This window comes from Leiobunum rupestre, chromosome 5 (genome assembly GCF_980474605.1).
Source record: "Leiobunum rupestre chromosome 5, qqLeiRupe1.1.hap1, whole genome shotgun sequence".
Classification (NCBI taxonomy): domain Eukaryota; kingdom Metazoa; phylum Arthropoda; class Arachnida; order Opiliones; family Sclerosomatidae; genus Leiobunum; species Leiobunum rupestre.
The window spans coordinates 14,521,277-14,532,313 of NC_143388.1; the positions used below are offsets into that span (position 1 = coordinate 14,521,277).

Genomic DNA, 11,037 nt, shown 5'->3' on the forward strand with positions numbered 1-11,037 from the left:
GATGTCTATATTTATTTAGATGTCTATATTTATTTAGATGTCGATATTTATTTAGATGTCGATATTTATTTAGATGTCGATATTTATTTAGATGTCGATATTTATTTAGATGTCGATATTTATTTAGATGTCCACATTTATTTAGATTTCCACATTTATTTAGATGTGTATACTTGTTTAGAGGTTGATATTTATTTAGATATTAGATGTCGATATTTAATTAGATATTTAGATTACTATATTGGTTTAGATGTCGATATTTAGATGTCTATATTTGTTTAGATGTCGATATTTATAAAGATGTCGAAATTTATTAAGATTTCGATATTTATTTAGATATTTAGATGTCTATATTTGTTTAGATGTCAATATTTATAAAGATGTCGAAATTTATTAAGATTTCGATATTTATTTAGATATTTAGATGTCGATATTTATTTAGATATTTAGATGTCGATATTTATTTAGATATTTAGATGTCGATATTTATTTAGATATTTAGATGTCGAAATTTATTTAGATATTAGATGTCGATATTTATTTAGATATTTAGATGTCGATATTTATTTAGATATTTAGATGTCGATATTTATTTAGATATTTAGATGTCGATATTTATTTAGATATTTAGATGTCAATATTTATTTAGATATTTAGATGTCGATATTTATTTAGATATTTAGATGTCAAATGTGAATTTATTACCCGTATGTTTTTGAGATGTAGAACCTCCATGATTGAAATTTAAAACATTTTGGGTCCTGGCAATAAGGGATAAAATTGTGTTGGCTGGGTTTTTTCTCATTAAGTCGTTTATTGTAGTTAGTAACAAATTATGTATTTGTAACATGGATGTTACATAGTTGGTAAATCAAACATTTTGTTCTGGGACTTCTGCGAGCGATAAATTGGGTTTGCTTGTTTTATTTCTAAATTTGAAATCATTACTGAAGAAAGAGGCTAAAATATATCCTACCAAAACATAACAATATAGATAAATTATTCATTTTAATGGGTAGCATTAGGACGAGGAAAAATGAGCTTTTTCGAAAAAGTTTTTTGTTAAGAGTTTTGGCCGCGTAAAGTCATTCGCGACATTCAAAGTATTCGTTTGAAAAATATTCTTTTTCTAATATTTCAAAGGCTTTTTCAAGGTCCGTTTATTTTGTAGGTCAGTTATCTAAGAGCAGTCTTTTGTTTTAAAGAGATGTTTCGGGAGGCTTTCTTATTAATGGCACTTCTATGGTCCCGACACTTAATTTTATTTCTTGACCATCAAACGGCCACTACATTCTCACTTTGGTTACGTTCCTTTACCGTTTTCCTCGGGGCTCATTCGCCGTCCTTACACCCAAGGACCTTTTCTATTTTATTTAGCGCGAGGCTAAAACGTTTTTTCGCTTCGTTTTTCTCTCCAAGGCGATATAATAAAAAAAGAATTCGGGTTTTTTTTTTCCTTTCACCGTTACTCGCGAGGGGTCGCTAGTGGTTTGTTTACAGGGCTTTGAGAATTTCCAGAAACGAAATTACTTTTTTGAAAGTTCTACAAAGTGTCAAAAGCCCCATTTGAACGTCTCTGGGGTCGTGATTTATCAAAAGAGAGAAGCACCCTTAAATCCGCCTTCTCGGCACTGCGCGGCGCTATAAAAGAGAAGCCCTCCTCTGATTGGTAACTTGTCCCGGAACTTCAATAGCGGGCCTGTTGACGTTTCTATCAACTTCATTTAACTTTTTATAAGTCGACTTTGTAGTTAAACCCTCATATTGCTTTCGATACGGCTACTTTATATCTCATACCCCCCTTTTTCCTAGAAAAATTTAATAAATTTGGAATATTGCATTGAAAATATTTTTACTAACGTCTTGCCATTGAAATTTAAGTGACTTTTAATATTTTTTTCCACCTCTTTGAAACTAGAAATCGTATTAACAAATCCAGAGCGTTGGAAAGTTTTTAAAGTGGTTGTGTTTTAGAGTTTGTACAAAATTGAATTTTTTTTAAACTGTGAAACACGTTTATTGATTTTTTCGTCATGTGGACTTGTTGGAATTGGAATGGAAACAAAAAGCAAATGAAGTTGAAAATATTAGTAAAATATTTTTCAACTTTTAGAAAACGTGCCTAAAGAAAATACCATCACCATCATCTGCTGTACCTAAGAGTTTTAATTAAATATTTATCTAAATTATTATTCTTAAAATTATTTTGAATTGCTAAAAATATTATTACGGTTTATAAGATTTTATGATAGCTTATGAAGGAAGACCGTTTTCATAATGGCAGCCTGGCAGCGCATATTTTATATTATATTGAGCTGCTGAATTATATTTATCATTGTTTTATAAGATTATTAGGGCTGTGCGAGTAGTAGTTTTAGGAAATCGAGTCGGGTAATCGATTGATTGATTAAGGGGAAATTTCTCTTATTCGATTCAAGTAATTCAGAAAAAACCTCGAGTATTATTTTTAACGAGTTGGGTTATCGAGTACATACTTGATCAGGCGCTGGTTTCATTCGAGTAATTACGAAATTAAATTTAAATGAGTATAAACTAACTGTCAATTTCATGATTACAATTTCTCGTTATGTCCGCCCACTAAGCTTAGATTGTTTTGAACGGACAGGTAAGTATATATATATATATATATATATATATATATATATATATATATATATATATATATATATATATATATATATATATATATATGTGTGTTTTTTTAATTATTAACACAACAAATTTAGTAGTTATATATTTTATCTAATAAAGTTATTATGTCCATTTGCTTGATCTTCTTCTTTAGTTGAAATTTTAGTTTTGGCAGCGTTTTTACATTTTTTGGTAGTAAGTGTAATTTATTAAATAATTTTGGACCTATATAATTAATTTGTTTTTCCCAAGTTGTTTCTTTTTGTGGAATTTGCAGATTATATACATAGTTTGCACCGAAGGGAGGGGCCTATGGTCTCCATGGAAACCGAGAGGGAAGATCAAAAAGTCAGACCATTTCGCGCGTAGCTACTAAATAGGTAAAAATTTTGTTGGTCATCGCAACAAAGCGACAAAACGTACGAAAATTAAATTTATGCTTTAATTTTTTTTAAATTAATATTGCAATGGGCCCTAAACCAAACCAGAGAAGATTTTAAACCCCGGGTTATTTAAACAAAATAGCAAATGACGACTGAAATATCTACGAAAAGAAGTGGGCAAAGTTTATCAAATTAGGCCTTGGTGGTGATCGAATAAATTTACAATTTTCGATCTCCCTTTCTAATTGAACTACTCGAACAATTTGTAACAAGGCAGTTAACCAATTTTATCGTGAATCTAAATTCTTAATCATTTTAAAATAATTAAAATCCGCAAACAGACGATTGAAACTGTTAACCCTCGCGTTTTACTGTATATCTACACCAGCAAAATGGCGGCATTGTACGGTTCATTCTTGCTCAAATAACATATTTATTCTTGGTGCATATATCTATACTTGCAGCTGCGTCATTAGTGACGTATAGGGATGCAAACTATGTATTTAGATACAGAACGGGTGTTATATACATTACTAATTGGGTTTAAAATAGTAAATATTCAAGGTCGAATTCGAGTACTCGACCTCAAAAAAAGCCGAGTAATCGATGATGTTCGAGTACTCGCACAGCCCTAAAGATTATCGATTCCCTTCAAACCAATTTATACGATAGCTTAAAATATTTTGTTTTGCTAGAAAGATTGTTTGCAGAGATTTCGCCATGATAACGGAGCAGATTTTAGAGGGGGTTTATTTTGGCCATCCGATTTATAGCTTGTAGCATTTAGGATCCCAGACGAGTCTGGCGATTCTAATGTCCAACAAATCAAAAAGGCAGTCAGCGGGAGATGAGGTGCGGGCACGGAGGTCGAAGGCGTACGACCGTAACCGTGAACGGCCACTGGGGCACAATCGGAAGAAAAACAGAAGCGAGCCCGGGGTGGACGCGGGAGAGGGGGCATCGGCGAAAAACCTTTCAAACGAATGGGACTGAAATCGGCGCTTCACGGATCCACGCGCCGAAACCCGGGGCGGGGGCATTCATTGAGAGCGAATTAGCGGAGAGGTAAAGAAGAAATCTAGTTCTTTTCCCGTTCCGGCTTCGGGAGGAAACCGAGGGGTGCTAGATACTATCGGGCTTCGATATGTTCCATCGACTACGAAAAATATCGAACTCATTTAGAGAATGGAAACCGCTCGCTAGACCACTCCGGTCCCCGTAATCGGTGGTCCGTGTCTAGCGCCTAAATTGGTCCCCGCAACACGTGGTGTTTCGACTCCCACTTTCCAGTGGCCGGGGCTCGGACACCCCCCGAACGAAACAACCGCAACTACACACCTGGCCATGTATACGCGGGCATCGAGCCCCCGCGTAGGTGCTTCCGCGTCCGTCGGGGCTGCTAATAGTCGCGAGAGTGTACCGCCTGTCTTGTAAGATACAATTGTAAAATCAATACTAATTACGATCGTTCAATCGTAGACCAAACCTTTATTCCCTGGCCTACACTCGAGACTCGAGTGCCTAAGTAGATCGGTCGCTTCGCTCGGTTTGTTTAGCGAAGATTAATCAGTTTATTAAACTTTTATCTCACGAACTTAATAATTTTTTCAAGTGCTTGTGAGGTAACGCGTGAACGAGAACGTGTAATTTTAGAATAATCTTTTTTATCGTTGACTGAAAAGTATGATACTTTTTTTTTAATATTTAGGTTCGATAATTACTTGAAAATTTGCGATTCTGATCATTTTTGTTCAGTCTGATATTTTTTAAAAGAACACGAGTCTAACAATTTTTTTGAAATGTTCCAACCTGCAGTTTTTTCAGGAACAGGAGTCTGATAAATTATTTTTCAAATTATCCTGTCTGACAATTTGTTTTAAGAACACGAATCTAATTAGTTATTTTACAAACTTTCCAGTATTGTACTTTTTTCAATACACGAACCTGATAATTTATTTTAACTACACGAGTCTGGTTAGTTATTTAAAAAAATTCCTGTCTGATTAGTTATTTTACAAAATATCCTGTCTGATTAGTCATTTTACAAAATTTCCTGTCTGATTAGTCATTTTACAAATTTTCATGTCTGATTAGTTATTTTACAAAATTTCCTGTCTGATTAGGTATTTTACAAAATTTCCTGTCTGATTAGTTTTTTTTACAAAATTTCCTGTCTGATTAGTTATTTTACAAAATATCCTGTCTGATTAGTTATTTTAAAAACATGAATCTGATCAAATATTTTACAAATTTTCAAGTTCTGGTAAAATATTTTACAAATTTAGTAGTCTGATAAGGTTTTTACAAGTTTCACTATTTTTAAATAAATTTCTGAGCGTTAGATTACGAAAAAATATGATATTTAAAATAATAATCAACTAGGCTAATACCCAAGGCACCACCTTAGACCCAAGGGGTTACTCGGCACTCTGTCTTTCGAAATGTTTATTCAGCTGTACCTAATATATACCTCGAGGCGACACTATACGTCGTTAATTACGCGGTATTATAATTTTAGATGAACACGGCTTCAATTATTTTTTAATTTTTGCTCCAACGTACCGGCTAAGTACCCTTAATCGAAGACTAAAAAAAATTATGTCCTTAAAAAAACTGCTATAATTAGCAACTTCATTGAGCGTTAACTAAAATGTTCTACAGTAAACTGTTGATAGTCCGAAGCTAGAACAATTACTCGATCAAGACTGGTTGAAGCGATGAGTAACTGTCGGCTGGCTGGAGTTCGTACAAATACAAAGAGCGTCCATACCTTATTATCGGCCTTGTCTACAGCGGGCACTTTATCTCCAATAACGTTGGCTAAATATAGCGGTATAGCGGAGGGCTCAGGATGGCGCCGTTCTCACAGACAATATTGGGTATCCGACTGAAAACGTCATAGGATATTTCGACATGAAACGATTTTGATTGATTGGTTTTGGGTCCCCGACTATTATCTCCGTACGCTTGACCTCTCCGCCGTAGAGCCGAGTATCAAATGCGCCCTGTAAAAGTCCAGGAACCCTGCCATTTGGAGCCCCCTCCTCGTACTTCGAATTGACGCCTTTTAAATAAATAACGACAAACGGAATTACTATCCCTTGTATTATTTGTCATGATACGGCTAACGGACGGAACTGTTGCGTATTTAAATTTTAAAACAACGGTTATTTTCCAAAAACAAATGTTACAAGAATCTCGCTGTTAATCGAAACCACGGTCGGATTTTAATATAAACTTTTTACGCTTTTGCACGAGAAAAATTCGTTTTCAATTAATTTTTTAAATATATATTTTGCGCACGTCAATCGCTAAACCTCTAAATAATATGGAGAAAGTATTTTGCATTTTACATTTTGAATTATGGAGAAAGTATTTGGATTTTTGCATTTTGAATTTTAAAATATAAGCATTTTGAACTTTGAAATATAAGCATTTTGAACAACCCTGAGTGTCTTAGATTTTATTTCTGGGGCTATAATCAGATGCGATTATTTGAAATTCAGAATGCAAATTTTTAAGAAATAAAGTGGTAGTGTGGGCAAGTGTGGGTCTATTAAAAGTATTTGTTTTGAGGAAAAAGATATGCTTCCACTAAAATATATTTGGTGTTGTCGTTGGTCGCTTTGAAATAGCGAAATTGATTTGAAGGGATCAAGTGTGAAAATCGTAGGTGTTCAGTATTTAAGAAAATTAATGGAAATCAAGGAGAAACTGTGATAAATCAGTGTAAGTCATCGAAAAATTTTGATAAATAAATGGAAATCTTCGGAAAATTGTGAAGAATAATCGTAAATCACAGGAAATTACAGACATTTTTTAAATATCATTGGGAGCCACTGAAAAACTTGAGAAATCATAAGAAATCACAGAACATTTGTGAAAAATCACTGGAAATTACTGGATATTACAGACAAATTTTATCAATCACTGATAGCCACAAAAATAAATTATAAATCACTGGAAGTGAGAAGTCATTGTAAATCACAAGAAAATTGTGAGAAGGCATTGTAAATTACAAGAAAATTGTGAGAAATCATTGTAAATCAAAAGAAAATTGTGAGACATCATTGTAAAACACAAGAAAATCGTGAGAAATAATTGTAAATCACAAGAAAATTGTGAGAAATCATTGTAAAACACAAGAAAATCGTGAGAAATCATTGTAAAACACAAGAAAATTGTGATAAATAATTATAAAATTCAAGAAAATTGTGAGAAATAATTGTAAATCACAAGAAAATTGTGAGAAATCATTGTAAAACACAAGAAAATCGTGAGAAATCATTGTAAAACACAATAAAATTGTGATAAATAATTATAAAACACAAGAAAATTGTGAGAAATAATTGTAAATCACAAGAAAATTGTGAGAAATCATTATAAATCACAAGAAAATGGTGAGAAAATCATTGTAAAACACAAGAAAATCGTGTGAAATCATTGTAAAACACAAGAAAATTGTGATAAATAATTATAAAACACAAGAAAATCGTGAGAAATCATTGTAAAACACAAGAAAATTGTGATAAATAATTATAAAATTCAAGAAAATTGTGAGAAATAATTGTAAATCACAAGAAAATTGTGAGAAATCATTGTAAAACACAAGAAAATCGTGAGAAATCATTGTAAAACACAATAAAATTGTGATAAATAATTATAAAACACAAGAAAATTGTGAGAAATAATTGTAAATCACAAGAAAATTGTGAGAAATCATTGTAAATCAAAAGAAAATTGTGAGACATCATTGTAAAACACAAGAAAATCGTGAGAAATAATTGTAAATCACAAGAAAATTGTGAGAAATCATTGTAAAACACAAGAAAATCGTGAGAAATCATTGTAAAACACAAGAAAATTGTGATAAATAATTATAAAATTCAAGAAAATTGTGAGAAATAATTGTAAATCACAAGAAAATTGTGAGAAATCATTGTAAAACACAAGAAAATCGTGAGAAATCATTGTAAAACACAATAAAATTGTGATAAATAATTATAAAACACAAGAAAATTGTGAGAAATAATTGTAAATCACAAGAAAATTGTGAGAAATCATTATAAATCACAAGAAAATGGTGAGAAAATCATTGTAAAACACAAGAAAATCGTGTGAAATCATTGTAAAACACAAGAAAATTGTGATAAATAATTATAAAACACAAGAAAATTGTGAGAAATAATTATAAATCACAAGAAAATTGTGAGAAAATCATTGTAAAACACAAGAAAATCGTGAGAAATCATTGTAAAACACAAGAAAATTGTGAGAAATAATTATAAAACACAAGAAAATTGTGAGAAATAATTGTTAAACACAAGAAAATTGTGAGAAATCATTGTAAAACACAAGAAAATCGTGAGAAATAATTGAAAATTACAAGAAAATTGTGAGAAATCATTGTAAAACACAAGAAAATCGTGATAAATCATTGTAAAACACAAGAAAATTGTGAGAAATAATTATAAAACACAAGAAAATTGTGAGAAATAATTGTTAAACACAAGAAAATTGTGAGAAATCATTGTAAAACACAAGAAAATCGTGAGAAATCATTGTAAATTCCAAGAAAATTGTGAGAAATCATTGTAAAACACAAGAAAATCGTGAGAAATCATTGTAAAACACAAAAAATTGTGATAAATAATTATAAAACACAAGAAAATTGTGAGAAATAATTGTTAAACACAAGAAAATTGTGAGAAATCATTGTAAAACACAAGAAAATCGTAAGAAATCATTGTAAAACACAAGAAAATCGTAAGAAATCATTGTAAAACACAAGAAAATCGTAAGAAATCATTGTAAAACACAAGAAAATCGTGAGAAATCATTGTAAATTCCAAGAAAATTGTGAGAAATCATTGTAAAACACAAGAAAATCGTGAGAAATCATTGTAAATTCCAAGAAAATTGTGAGAAATCATTGTAAAACACAAGAAAATCGTAAGAAATCATTGTAAAACACAAGAAAATCGTGAGAAATCATTGTAAAACACAAGAAAATCGTAAGAAATCATTGTAAAACACAAGAAAATTGTGAGAAATAATTGTTAAACACAAGAAAATTGTGAGAAATCATTGTAAAACACAAGAAAATCGTAAGAAATCATTGTAAAACACAAGAAAATTGTGATAAATAATTATAAAACACAAGAAAATTGTGAGAAATAATTGTTAAACACAAGAAAATTGTGAGAAATCATTGTAAAACACAAGAAAATCGTGAGAAATCATTGTAAATCACTAGAAAATTGTGAGAAATCATTGTAAATTACACGAAAATTTGTAATCACAACGGTAAATAATTGAAATATCATTTCAAAAATCAGAAATCAGCTGTACACAAGTTTTTCCAAGATACTAACCTCTCTTGCACGAATGTCTTGAGTTGAATAGTTTTAGGTCCGGTGCTTCACAATAATATTGTCTCGAGGTCAAATGTGATCATTCTTCCCCTCGGTAGGTGGCACTTAAGAGGTGGCTCTTTATATGTCGCCTTAAAGGGTTGATGTTTGTCGGGGGCGCGTCGTTGGACCCTCTCTCCGATGGCCGCTTATGTATGTAGCGGTTGGGGCGGTTGGGGCGCTATGTTGTAACAACGGTTTCGATCGGAAATAGAGATAGCCGTTTGGCGCCAATAAGAGGCTCGACAACATTTGCTCGTAATAGCCCCTCACCCATAAAAAAGAGCTTAGATTTCTTTTTTCCACTCCTCCGCGACCCATTCAAGAATAGTATCGTGCCAGAACCGTTATACGCGTCTGGGTCAATTGACAAATTAGCGTCCAAGAAGGTCCACTTTACTTCGCCACCTAACGGGCTGCGTTCGCATTTCTCTTAGTTAAGGTTAGGTTACTCGCGATTAGGGCTAATGGTGGATTAACTAGTGCTCGGAATTGTTTATTCAATATCCACAAATTTTCCGATTTATTTAAAAAACGTTGGTAAAAAGAATATCATTTTAACTTATTTAGTTATGTTTTTTAAGCATTTATTTGAATAAAAGTGGTATTTATTTAAATAATTGTTTGTTTTATTTAAATAATAGGCTTATTCACTTTCGGTTATTTAAACATTTTACAATTTTTATTCAACTATTGGTTATTTAAATAATTATTATTTAAAAATAGCTGAGCTTATTTTATTCATTTATAAAAATTAATCGAATGCCGAGCACTAGGATTAACTAATAATCGGACCTCTAATCTGGTTCTGTAGCATCGTCAGCGGCGTAGCTAGGGGTGGAGTGCCCCGGGTGCCACCCGCTTGGGGCTGTTTTGGGTGTGACACCTGACCGTGAAAAAAAACTTACAACTAGGAGCAACAAACCCAAGGAGAACGCAGCTAGCCTTTAAACACGCTAAGGCAGTGTTGTGTACAAATTTCATGGGATGAGCCTTTTAGAGCTCGAGGAAACGGATAAATTAACCGCCAAAATTTCAATTAATCATAAAAAATTCGATTAACTCTTTAATCATGGATATTATTCACGTCTATTATTCGATTTAATATGCTCCGACGGCAGCAGGCGCTTAAGCGTCTAACCAATGAAAACTGTACACAAGAAAATGCACGACTTTTGACGGGTTGCTTCTCCTTGTGTGGGGTGCTGTGTTTGTTGCTTACACAAACTAGAGAAATTCTAAAAAAAAATGTACACATTTTGACTAGAAAAGTATAGAACACGATGATATCCGCCCCTGGTTCCACCCGTGCTAGCTACGCCACTGAGCCTCGTCTCGGGCCCAGTCCTTTTTAGGCAAGTTCCGGGCACCTAGGCTTAAAATTACTCAGCCTAATGTTTAATTTGGTACTGGTTACGGTTGTATTTACTAACCTAAGCCTAACGAAACAAAGTGTAATGCTGTAGCTGAAACCAGATGCACGTATCACCACAAAACGTTTGGTTGTATGAACAAATTGTTTTGGTTTTTTATTATTTTCAATTGTGTGATTTCCCCCTCCCCACCCCCGAACCAAATTCTTGGAGCAA

The 11,037-nt window shown here is 32.6% G+C and overlaps 1 protein-coding gene across 1 annotated transcript in view; it reads left to right on the plus strand.

The window, feature by feature from the left end:
- LOC149943618 (uncharacterized) overlaps window positions 1-10,700 on the plus strand; it is a 164,504-nt gene extending 153,804 nt beyond the window's left edge. The window contains exon 8 of the mRNA XM_090175234.1: window positions 10,682-10,700. The gene's annotated coding sequence lies outside the window, so the exon portion shown is untranslated. The remainder of the gene's footprint in view (window positions 1-10,681) is intronic.
- The last annotated feature ends 337 nt before the right edge of the window (window positions 10,701-11,037 follow it).